This window comes from Triticum aestivum, chromosome 6A (genome assembly GCF_018294505.1).
Source record: "Triticum aestivum cultivar Chinese Spring chromosome 6A, IWGSC CS RefSeq v2.1, whole genome shotgun sequence".
Lineage (NCBI taxonomy): Eukaryota > Viridiplantae > Streptophyta > Magnoliopsida > Poales > Poaceae > Triticum > Triticum aestivum.
This window is the reverse complement of record NC_057809.1, coordinates 317990316-318003782: the sequence shown is the minus strand read 5'-3', so window position 1 is coordinate 318003782 and position 13467 is coordinate 317990316. Positions and strand designations below refer to the sequence as shown.

The window sequence follows — 13467 nt, the reverse complement described above, 5'->3', positions numbered from 1 at the left end:
ACGTTCCCCAACAATAAATGACCAGTATAACAACCAAATATAGCCATTGAAAACTAGACAGAGTCTCACTGCAACCAACCTAACAACCAAATAGAGATAAACATGGCATATGCTTGAAAACTGGCCAAATGCTCACTGCAACCAACCTAACAAGCAGATAAAGATAAACAAGGCATCTGCTTGATAACTGGACAAATGCTAAAAAAAGCAACCTAACAACCAAATACAGATAAACAAGGCATCTCTTTGATAACTGGACAAATGCTAAAAAAGCAACCTGACAACCAAATATAGATAAACAAGGCATCTGCTTGATAACTGGACAAATGCTCACTGCAACCAAACTAAGAACCAAATACAGATAAACAAGGCATCTGCTCGATAACTGGAAAAATGCTCACTCCAACCAACCTAACAACCAAATACAGATAAACAAGGCATCCACTCACTATAAACAACCAAATATAGACATTTGTGAAACTGAAGTGGATAATTCATACTTAAACATCATAGACCTATTGAACAATACATTTTTGCATAACTGAAATAATTAAACACGGCACAGTTAAAGCACCGCACGACAAATGCTACAAAAAGGATAAGGGTTGACAAGCTAGAAAAGGTTAGATTTGCTGATAGAATGTTTCCTCACATTTCATGGACGGGATCATTCTAGTTGGAAGAGCATACACCCATGGTGCGCTCTCTGATGTCACATATGGGTTGTTTCACCTTGGAAGAACCTTCGTGGGTGCCCTCCTCGTGGTCGTGGTCATGGTTGATGAGATCTGATTTGGCAATTGAGGATCCCAAGCCACCACCGTAGAACGTGTCCTACAGAAATGACAAGATGGGCTCGATGGCGTATAAAGCTCGCAAATCCTTGACCGCTTGTCAGAGGAGATCAGCGGCAGGGCCGTTGAAGAGATCAACGACGACTGAACCAGAGGGGTTGGGGATGGACCACTTAACCTGTGACATGGCCCGCGTGAAGCCGCCGGTGTGGACAAGCTTGATGTCGTAGCCAGCTTTCCAGAGATACAGTGATACGCTAGCCCGCTGACATGAAGCCTTCGGCATGGAAATGTAGTCAATGCCTTCGCCGGCTTCTGTGGCGACGTGCTGCTCCGGGATCGACAGGTCGGGGCGAACGGTGGCCACCTCGCCAACGTCCACCGGAGAGGCCATGATAAACCTCTTCTTGGCCAAACGCGCGTTGGGCTCCCCGGGATACGTGGTCGAGCTTAGGGTACGACATTCTGGAGCAGGGGATGTGGATCTGGCGGGGAGGAACACCACATGCCTCATCTAAAAACTCAGGGGGAGTGGGGCGATGGTATGGGAATCGCTGGGTAACCTGAACTTTATTATCTAAGGTAGGAAGAACAAGCAGACCGGCAGGGGTTGACAGCGGCGTTGGCGGCCGCTGTGAGCTAGGGTTTGAGGGGGGAGGGGGCAGGTGGGGGACTGTGGAGGGGGGATGGTGTTTGAGGATATGCCATGGCTACTGAAATTTTTAGTAATGGTGGGTGGAGCTGGTGGTGGACGAGGGAGGGCGACGGTTCAAATGCCTCGCCTACTGCAATTTTACTATAAGGTCGGTACTGGATGAGTGTGGGTGACAGTTGAAATATGGAGGCTACTAAAATTTGGGTAAAGGAATTGATGCGGGGAGGGAGTGCCCAAGATCGCACACGGTTAAATAACAATAAGCGTGTATGATAATATGGAAAAGTGGCGCAGATCCGCAGATTTTTGCAATGCTCAAGGCGGGTAGTTTATTTTTTATATTTCTAGCTAGCTGGTCTATCGCACAGGGTTCGTCCTAATTTCCAAATAAACTTACCCGCCTTTAGCTTGCACAGGTGGTGGTTTTACAGCGCACTTGCATCGCACACAGTTAAGCCAGTACCTCCACCCTTTGCTCGCGCTTGCGTGGTCATGGTGATTTCAGCCCACTTGAACCGCACACGGTTGAGCCAGTACCTCCACCTTAATTTTCTCACGCTTGTGCGGTTGTGGTGATTTCAGCGCACTTGCATCACACACGGTTGAGCTAGTACCTCCACCTTAATTTGCTCGCGATCGCGCAGGCGTGTTGATTCACATCGCACTTGTATCGCACACAGTTAAGATATTATACCCCGTGTCCGTTGAGGGTCATCAGAGTCTTTGCAACAAAAAATAATGTTAGAGAGGGTCAAAAGGTAGCCACACCAACATGTGGCCCAAATATATATGAGTGAAAAGGGTTGTCTGTGATGTTCGAAATTCCAATGCACAACTTTGACCTCGCGGGCCCACGGTTGGGCGCGTTGTTGATGATCGATGAGAGGGGCCAGAAGTCAAGAACCACTTGGAGTTGGAAGTGGCCAAATTATGTATGAATATTGGGGATATTTAAAACTTTAAATACACAATGCATAACTTTGGTGGCACCTACCTCGCAAACCCGAAAGCACCCTAACAACCACCTAGCTAGGATATATATAATGACATAATGTCGTACCTAGCTAGGATGCTTGGACCACCACCTCCCACTTCAGGTCAGTGGGGTGGATGCACGTAATGATCGATACTTTGGTCATACATGCACGTCGCCATGATCTACCATAAGACGGACCAATGAATCTATCATTTGGTCAAATGACAATTGTTGTTGTCGATAAACCGCTTGGTCCAATAGATTGAACCATCATAAAAATCACATGAGAGGGACCACAAAACAAGCACCTCTTGCATGCGGCCCAAAATGATGTACATTGGGAAGGGGTGATGTGTGTTTTTCAATATAGAATAATTTACAATTTAGATGTGGTGCCTACCTCTTGATACAGTCAACAACATGAATGCAAGGTAGTTAAGGACGAGATACGCAGGGTTTGATGTAGGTCGAACCCAGCAATCCGAGCATTTGGGAGTGAATCCTGACAACGTATGAGGTCGAGCTTTGGTTGACCGACATTTGATGGTGACCGACCGTAACACGAACCAGGATGAATCCATTCATGGCCAACACATATCCCTCATTATCAGTCAAAGGGATGATATATATACACTCGGGGAGCCCACATATATCCGTGTCGTCACAAAAAACCGCACAAGGGAGATGTGGTCGATCAGAAGACCCCATATACACTACATGCGGCTTGAAAATATGTATGGGTACGATGGTGTATGATGTGTTTAAATCCCAAATGCACAACTTCGATGGGCCACCGACTACAGTACAAACCAAAAACCATACCCGACTCCAAGCCTGGTTCTATACGTACGATGTCAGTTTCTCAACTTCGAGGCGGCAGCAACGGGGGGGGGGGGGGGGCGTCCCACGCATGCGCTCAAACTTTATTTTGTCTACCATGGGACACGTCTGTATATATCTATACATCTATACACCTATATAGCGTGCGAATAACTTTGAAAGTTGCTCGTTGGATGAAGCTAATTCGACGGTACAGAGATGGCAAATCCGAGCACTACTAGCCGTTGGATATCATCTACATTCCACCAGATTCTGCCACATGTACAATCTAGAAGACTCCATGGTTGAACTTAAGCATAATGGACAAACCTCAAAATACAAGCACTTCCCCTTTGTCCTCTAGAGTCTTCCATATCTTAATTGCCCAATTTTTTTTTCTAAATGAATTGTCACTTTTTGTTTTTACCTTTACAATGCACAATTCCATGAATCTTAAAATAGATTTTTTATAAAACTAATTAATTTTGGATGAGATGAACTATAAGAATTAAACGAACATCTACATCATGCATATCTGGGAGAAGAGACGGGAAACCGATGAGAGGAGTGGCGAGAAACGGTAGCCTGTTTTGAATGGAAACCTAGTAGAGAAGGAAGTGTGAGGTACACGACGCATGCGCACAGTGCTTACCCATGTACTGCATCTGCTATCGAAAGGGCTCACGGCTGTCGTTCGATCTGGGAGCATCCAACGGTGCACACGTACGATCTGTGGGGTTTGGGTTCTGGCCAGTCAAAACGCACGACTCAGATCGGGTGCGTAGTGGGGGGGGGATCATACGGAAACCAACATTCGATGGAAACCAGTGAAAACCACGACAAAAAGATGTTTTAAAGTTTCAATTTTTTTTGAAAAAATGCGGGATGTTAAGAGGATGATGTCCCATGTTTTATTGCCACACAAAATTTCAAGTTGAAACACATTACGCGATGTGAGCTATGAAAAAGACAAAATCAGCATTGAATAGTGCCGAATAGTAATGTCACTATTTAGGGCTGAGTTTGTCTTTTTCATAGCTCACATCTCGTAATGTTATTCAACTTGAAATTTTGTGTCGCAATAAATCATCACCTTCTTAACATGCCACATTTTTTTTCTTCAGATTTTTATGAAACTTTAAAATATGGTTTCCACGAAGTTTTCATTGAATATCGGCTTTCGTGAGTGAACCATGTGCTATTTGAAAACATTTCATGAGAAGAATCTCGGTTTTTAAATCCCCGTAAATCCAAAACTAAGCCAAAAATCATGAAACCTGCCATGGTGTCATGACATGGCACTTATATGTCAAGGAATTTTTTCGTCCATTGTGGCGCAAGTTTATTACAAGCCTCTTAAAAATCGGAGCTTCTCTCAACGAAGCCTCATGATTCTGATAGGGAAACGTGTCCCCCTTGTGGGCAAAACGTAATCACTACCTCTTTTTGCCCTGTATTTTCTTCTACGGGAAACATGGAACGACATGATATCCATGCTAAAATTTAAACTTATTTAGGGTTCGTTTGGCCTTTTTATACAGTAATTGAGTTTCTAGGCATTTAATGTCCATAATTGAAAAATAAACTACAAATACATGCTCTAGTTCACCAAAATGGCTACAAAAATTATACATGTGTCCTTGGGTGCATGTTTAGGTCCCATGCCAGGAATGGGAACGAATTACAACCGTACCGATGTCATGGCTCATCCTCAAACATTTCGAATCTCGGTTTTTAAGTACCCATAAATCGTAAACTCACTAGAAAGTCATCAAAGGTGGCATGGTGTCACGTCATGGCACATATATGTCATGGTAAAACATTGTCCAATTTGGGCCAAGCTTTATTACAAACCTCTTACAGAAACTGGAGCTTCTCTCGAAGAAGCCTCATGGTTCCGGTAGGCAAACGTGTCCCCCTTGTGGGCAAAACGTAATCACTGCCTCTTTTTGCCTTGTATTTTCTTCCATGGGCAACATGGAACGACATGATACCCGTGTTGAAATTTAAAATTATTCAAGGTTCGTTTGCCCTTTTTATAAACTAATTGAGTTTCCTAGGCATTTAATGTCCATAATTCGAATCTGAACTACAAATACATCCTCCAGTTCACCAAAATGTCTAGAAAAATTATACATGTGTCCTTGGGTGCATGTTTAGGTCTCATGCCAGGAATAGGAACGAATTACAACCGTACCGGTGTCCTGGCTCATCCTCAAACATTTCGAATCTCGGTTTTTAAGTCCCCATAAATCCAAAACTCACCGGAAAGTCATCAAAGGTGGCATGGTGTCACGTCATGGCACATATATGTCATGGTAAAAACATTGCCAATTTGGGCCAAGCTTTATTACAAACCTCTTACAAACCGGAGCCTGTCGCAAGAACTCTCGTGGTTTCGATAGGGAAACGTGTCCCCTTGTGGGCCAAACGATAATCACTCGCTCTTCTAGCCTCGTATTTTTTTCTACACGCGACACGGAACAACTGGAGATTTGCACTGAACTTTGAAATTATTCAGGGTTCGTTTGACCTTTTTATTCATTAATTGATTTTTCTAGGCATTTCATGTCCATAATTCAAATCCGAACTACAAATACATGATCTAGTGCATCAAAATTTCTAGAAAAACCGTACATGTTTCAATGGGGTGCATGTTTAGGTCCCATGGAATGAATGGGAACGAATTCAACCATCTCGCCGTCCTGGCTTGGCCACAAACATTGCGAATCTCGATTTTTAAATCTCTCTAAATCCAAAACTCACTAGGAAATCATGAAACTTGGCATGGTGTCACTACATGGTACATATAATTGTCCAATTTGGGCGAAGCTATATTACAAGCCTTTTACAAACCGGAGTCTGTCGCAACCCTCATGATTCCAGTAGGGCAACATGCCCCTCTTGTGGGCGAAACAATAATCGCTGCCTCTTCTCACCTTGAACTTTGTTTTCTACAGGCAACATAGAGTAACAAGAGTGTCAGGCTGAAATTTGGAACCGTTTAGGGTTTGTTTGGCCATTGTATATATATTACTGATTACTAAGTTTTCTGTGCATTTAGTGTAGTCCATAATTCAAATTTGAACTACAACCACATGCTCCAATGAAACAAAATGGGTGGGAAATCATACATGTGTCATTGGGTGCATGTTTAGGTCTCGTTTAAGGAATAGGAATGAATTACAAACTTGTCGTCGTCCTGAAACATTGAGAATCTCGGTTTTTAAATCCCAGTAAATCAAAAAGTCACCCAAAAAACATGAAACTTGGCATGGTTTCATGACATGGCACATATATGCCGTGGTAAAAAATCGTCCAGTTTGAGAAGAGGCGCACACATTAGTTGCAAACGAAGTCCTTTTTGAAACAAAAAACTAACACGTTAATATCGCAAACAGTTGTATTATATTAACCATGTCAAAATTTAATCATACTCGGTGGCGTGCGTGCAGCTGTTTGGTTAGACGGGATGAGCACGAGAAGTCCGCCGTGCAGGCTCGACGGGATGTGTGCGAGCAGTCCGCCGCGCAGGCTCGATGGGACTCGTGCATCCTGTCCACCTCGCAGGCTCGATGGGACACGTGCGAGCAGCAAGGCCACCCATGCTTACCGGGAAGCGAGCTCTTTGACCTCCATGCACCAGCCGCCGCCCGCCTCGCTCACAACTTCTCTATTAATGGGTTAATTAAAGCACCTGGATGGATGGTGTTTGCTTGTGATCCCATGGCAACATTTGCTTTGTTCGTGTTTTCAACTCATATTCCGCCCTAATTTAAATTGCCACATAAGGCAACGGATAATACGACCACAAATAAAATTGCAACGAATAATACGACGACAAATTTACAATGGCGCATATAATAGTTGTATTACATATTCTAGATAATTTAAAATGCCACATGCGGCAAAGCCCGGAAGACACGGGGGCAAGAGAAGAAGGAAATTGCAGACAATGATGTGGGTCGCTACTGTCTCTACTTGTCGATGGATCGCTGAGCGGCGAAATCCTCCAGCTCATTCTTCAATTCCTCACAACTTTGCTTGAAAGCAGCCACAGATTCCTCCACCTCCTACTCGCACTCGATCCGGAGCTTCCTCAAGCCACCCCTCAGTTCCTCGACGACCGCTTTTAGCGTCATCTCCGAGGCACTGCTCTGCTCATGCAGCATCTTCCAGCCGGCGGCCTCCTCCTCCTTCTCAGCGACCAACTTGAAGAGCTTCGCATTGTCACCCATGAGTTGCTCGACGAGGCCGGTCGCCTTGTCAACCGAGGCATTGCTGATCTTGAGCAGCTTCAGCAAGCTGTTGACCAGCTGCTGCTGGGTAGTGATGCCAGCGTGAATGTCGTCATCACCGGTGAAGGACTTCAGGAACGCCGGCTCGTCGCGATGGCCGATGCCGCGAATGCACTTGTGAGAGCCCTCGTGTGCCCGTGAGAGCTCGTTTGAGGGCTCCGCAGTGCACCGGGACATCTCTGCTGCGGCTGCGGCTTCGCAGCAGGACCTCTCTAGTGCTTCCACAGCCTTGGTCTTTGCTGCCTGGTTATATGTCCACCCTAAACTCCTCCTATCGGTCATGGCGGAACAACTTGACAGAAAAATCAGTTTTGTGGGTGATGAGGAGAGGAACTGTGAAGTAATTTTCGAGTGGGTAGTTTTTATAGCCCGATGCTAAGTGTGAACACATATTAGTTTGATAGGTGTGAACAGATTTGCAATTACTTATTGCATTGTAATCAGCAATGTGACGAGAAACAAGGTCAATATTTATTGATGGCAGAAGGTTGACCACGTGGTTCCTCGCCGTTGAGGCGGCCGTGGCACGCTCCGCTCTGGCATCCTGCGCGCACTCTGCTCGCCGTTGAGGCAAAGTTACAATGGCAATGGTTAATAATTCTTAATAATTGTCTTACATATTTAGGATAATTTAAAATGCCAAATGTGGCAAGGCCCAGAACACTCACGACCTACATATGGATACAATTATAATAAAATATAAGCTAAAAGGTTGAGCTGGTGGGCTTGCGACGATGGTCTTCTCAGACTCCACGACCAGCATAGCACCCTTGCGGCCGTTCACTCCGAGTGTCCCGACCCGACTCCGCCTACGGATCTGCTGGCGCTGAGAGGCTCTTGGGGCTGCTAGGCCTCTTCCAGAAGAGCTTGACATCATGCAATCGCGCGCATGACAACTCCACGCACTACACCACGACACTCAAAACAGCGTCAAAGAATCTGTCAGCAAAGGTCACCTAAGGCGACACATTTAGTGTCGGCAAAGACCTTTCCCAACAGAAAGGAGTTGCCGCCTATAGTCCTGCCGGGAAAGGTCTTTGCCGACAGATAAATCTAGGCCGGCAGACAGTATGACGCCATTTGTGAGATCTACACCGACAGCCATTTCTACACCAACAGACAACTCTATGCCGACAGATCATCTGTTAGTGTGATATGCCGACAGATTGTGCGACGTGCATTTCTACGCCGACAGTTTGTCTATCAATGCGCCATACCGACAGTTTGTGTGACGTCAGATACTTCTACCGACACATTTGTTGGCAGTGTTCTACATTTCAGCACAAATGCAAACGCACAATATTTTGAATGCAATTACATTCATAATATTAAACTCATGTTCAATATGCAATACATACAAACAATTGCACTCTTCTATTCATCACAAGATATCGTTGACCAATGCATTCATTCACTATATATAGAAGATTCATTAGTTTTCTTCACTCAAGTTAGCTACAACCATTATGGAAATGCACAAGTCAAATATACAAGAGAGACATGTTACAAACATAATGGCCAAAGTTCATAAGAGACCAAGTGCTTGTTCACTGGACTGCTACTGCTACAGAATATTATGGAAGACCAACTCTTCAATTGCCAAACCAAATCAACTTCCGTATGAACAAAATGTGTCATCCATGTTCCCAATAAAAGCAATCACGAGAACATCTTCAATCAGCCAGTGGACTTGCTACTTTCTACCATTTGTCCCTACAAAAGAACTCATATGTTTCAGCAATCTTTGAAATAATACAATGTATTCAAATTTATGAGTTGCCTTCGAGTCCAAAGGTCTAAGAAATGAGCATTATTACATATACATGTACCAGTAGTCATATATGTAATAGTGTACTTGGTGAAAACAAGTCAATTTAAAAGACATCGCTTGTGTTGCGGTTCATGCATGCTATGAAACATTTTGTGGTATACAATAGGGGTTCGCATATGTTGTTTTCTGCTATGGTTAAAATCCTAAAACTAAACAGATGCTCAATAGGCTACAACACCTATGTTTACCTAAAAAAGGAGTCAGGTGTAATCCTAACATGTGGACTGAACTAAATATGCTTTGCAGAAAAATAATGGTCAAGTATTTTTTTTTGTGGCTGATCTTTAAAAGAGAGCAAGCTTCAGTTTAGCTACTAGGAATTGCACACTGACAGACAATTGTACCACTGACCGTATTTGAACAAATATGCAAGCAAACATTCAGTTTAGCTTGCGTACTAAATCACACATTTAGCCTGCATACTATTTGCATGACAATGGCGGTTGCGTTGCACACATATAAACATAGAAACCAAACATTCTATGTTCTACTATAGCCCAGATTTAGTATCACCTTATCGTGCCCTTAATTCTTATCTATTTCCGATAGAAACTAGATACTCTAGTAGCCTCATGCATCATCTATTTATAATGACACTACAAACTGCACTACATGTGTTTAGTTATGATGCATGAAACCTGACAAGAAAAATGCAAAGATTGCCCAAAAGAAGAATCATATTGTTTAGCTCAAACTGAGGACCCTTTTCCCCATTCTGAACCTATCTCTTCCTACCCAAGCATCAAGCGAAACATGGCAATGCCAACTCATGGAAAAAAGTAAGAATAATACCTAGTGTTTCCACATTTCTGATGCCTTGAGAAAAGAGAACTTGATGCATCTCTCCAATTTATCGTTGCATTTTTTCTGTGTGCCCTAGTAGAGTAGAAACTTGTTCATCTTGTCGATGAAATTGAATTTCCATTGCAAGTGTTGTTGGTGGTTCAGCTGTTTCTTCAGGTTGTTTCTGCAAAAAATAGAGCAAATGAGGCACCTAATTTATTTCTACAATGAAGTGCAATGTATACTTGTCATCGATTAATATGCAGTCACGTGCATGGCTGTACTAAAGAAAAACACATGATGTGTATGTGTGACTAACAATTAATGTCTCCGCTTGTGCGGTAGGAACTCCAATTTTACGTGTATGTGCTCTGACAAATATTTCATCTCTCTGCATGTCATAGCCAAGTTCTTCAGCCTGCAACAATTTTTTCCCTAATAATTAGAAAACCAACTAATCAGATGCATAACGTTCAAAAAGAGGTGCTTGAGTTTACCAATTCATGCCTACTACGAGCATAGCTCTTGATGCCAGCTACACTTAGCAATGACAACTCCAAATAAACTTAATTATTGGCTCGCTAGGACGAGCTGCCTACTTCCCCAGAGGGCCTCATGTTTTCTCCCAATGCTAAATATTTTCTTTTTATTTCAACAAGAGCTCTCAACTTACTTTTGTTTTTTGCAATACTTGCAAGCCTCGATTGTTCATATGCTGGGAGCTCACTTCCACCTCTTGTTCCTTCCATCTTTTCTCCTGCAAGTAGCACATATCAGACCATGATGCTTAATAAAAAATAGTGCAAAATATGCATACTAAGCAAATTATGTGATGAGTTAAATACATGGCAACAACTTTTATCGAGAAGCAGCAGGTTAAAACTGCACTATCCACCAAACAACTTCGTGTGAATTAGTAGTATAATTAAGAAACATAGTTATGAAAATATAGATAGGAGAAGTGGACATTCATTACTAATATACAAACCAAATAGAAAAAAATGTAAATAGTAGGGCGCCAAGGAAGAACAAACTAAGACTAGAGAAATGCAATTTTCCATTACCCCTTTTATCCCTACAATTTCGTGACTATGATTTCTGAAGTTTACGGAGATCTCCACTTGAGCAGACTAAAACAGAAGTTAAAATAAGATATGCCACAAACAGACTTGAGCAGAGAGTAAATGGAGGCTATGTTAGCAGATTCAGAAGGTTTCTTGATTTAGTAAACATTAAACTTGTGATCCCTGAGACAACAAACAAGTAGAAATAATGAGCACCTAGATTAGAAGTCTACTGGTTAGGAGTGAAAGAACAAGAAGATATCCAGTACAAGAAAAAGGAAATTCAGAGGCATGAGAAATAGGTTTGAGCTCCTTCTAGAACTGCACAGAAATGGAGGTAGTGGTTCAGAAGTGTGCTCATCTCCTCCTCCTCATTCTTCCTCTATGCCTTGAGCTCATTCTGGAGCTGGTTTGCATCAACCTTTTGTAATCCTGTGGCACAAGAGTTGAATCCATTAATTGGTACATAGATAGATAAAAACATGTGACTGAAATTCTGAAACTGAAGCAACATCGATACAAGTAGCGCAGAAAAAGAAAAAAAATATTAAATTGGTTTATCATTAATTACTTTATTGTGCAAATTAATTGTCAGAGTTTGGAGCTGTTACAGAAATGCATGTCCTGTTTTAGAGCTAGCACTCAGGAAATAACATGTCCAAACTATCAAAAGGGAAATATGTTTGATATGAACTCTGAAGCAATAACAACAATCTTAGACAAGCCGAGGAATAAACTAGCAGATGGTTTACAATATAATCCGTTGCCAAGCTATATAACACCCCCCGTAAATTTGGGCTGCATGTATAACAAAAGGAAAGGCAAGTAGGTCAACATACAGCGGAAGCAACTAATGGCCACCACACCCCATAATCTCTCTCTTCATTTTTTAGTCTCTAAAATAAATAAATAATGATTGTGAAATCTGAGGCACAACCAAAGGAAAAGCAAATTCGCATAATCATTTAAAACTTCCCATACACTACATACAGAGTCCAACTTTTAGTGTTAATATTGACCTTATAACATGTTCTGTACAAAGATGCAAACTGCAATACTAATTTCACAATTTCCCACCGGCACTTTTGGAATGTGAGTTGCTAATTAACGACAAGCATAATGGCCTTCTAGGAAACTAAATGTACATACTACATTGGGTAAATTTTCCAAATACAGGTGGCCAACATAATTTATTCAGTCTGAAACTTAAGGTGCTACAAAGGATTGTGCTTCATTGGTTCAAGAGAAGGAAATTTGGATTGTGGGACCTCTCCTTTTCTCACCCCTGAAGAAATAATTACTGTTGTGCAGTAAGCAAATTCAGGCCGAATGAAGGAGACGAATAGAAGGGGAGAGAAGAAAAATGCTTACATTTGTCCATGGCGTCAGAGTAGCGGCGTCCCCGAAAGGGAAGAAGCAAGCACATAGAGCACCTGCGTGCGGGCGTGAGGAAACCACATCAGGAAGGGGAGCGGCCAAAACAAAACTAACCAACAGCCTGGGGGAGAGAGGGGCAGGGAGGAGACCTTCCATGGCGGCTGCCGGTGCGTGGTTGTGGAGATGGAGCCATAGGTGGATCTGGCGCTGGGAGCAGAGGAGCTCGACGTCGGAAGGCGCTGGCCGATCTAGGTGCGCCAGGGCCACCGCCTGACCTGCTTCGGTCACGGTGGATCTCCTGCTTTGGGAGGCGCCGTTGGTGGTGGGAGAGGCGGCAACGCGAGCAAATCAGCCGGCAAGTCAGGGGCCGGCGGCGGCAGGTGACCTAGGTTTAGGTTTAGGTTTAGGTGGGAGAGTGTGTGGCGTGGGAGGAAGAGAAAGAGTTTTTTTAGTTGAAGATGGGTGGCCGGGCGGAGAAAGAGATAAGATGGGCTTAGCCAAAATTTTGGAGTCTCTCGCGCGCAAAACTTGTCCCGCGTGGCTCGGTCCAAACATACGCCGACATTTTTTCTATTGCCAAGCAACAGCGACGGATAATCTAACAACCAAAAAGCATACGCCGACACATTGTATGTCCGCACACCTTTAAGCATTAACGACACATAGAATGTCGTCACTCTAGAGAAACTCTCACAATCGATGTGTCGTTATTGTTTTCGATAGACAATGTGTCGCTAATGTACACTTATGCCAACAAATGCGTGTCGTCATTGTAGTGTCGTGGTGTAGTGGCGGAACCGCTCCATTTCCATGTTTCTAGCCTGGTAGCAAATTCCGTCGATCACCTGCATCCTCAGGATATCACGTTGG

The 13467-nt window shown here is 43.3% G+C and overlaps 1 long non-coding RNA gene across 1 annotated transcript; it reads right to left on the bottom strand.

Annotated features, from left to right (window-relative positions):
- Positions 1-8936: 8936 nt before the first annotated feature.
- On the bottom strand, positions 8937-13053 carry LOC123130618 (uncharacterized). Its single transcript, XR_006463928.1, has 6 exons — positions 12747-13053; positions 12592-12653; positions 10830-11652; positions 10476-10574; positions 10166-10340; positions 8937-9255 (listed from the first exon to the last, which is right to left on the bottom strand). It is a non-coding gene; the product is annotated as an uncharacterized lncRNA (long non-coding RNA).
- Between the last annotated feature and the right edge of the window lie 414 nt (positions 13054-13467).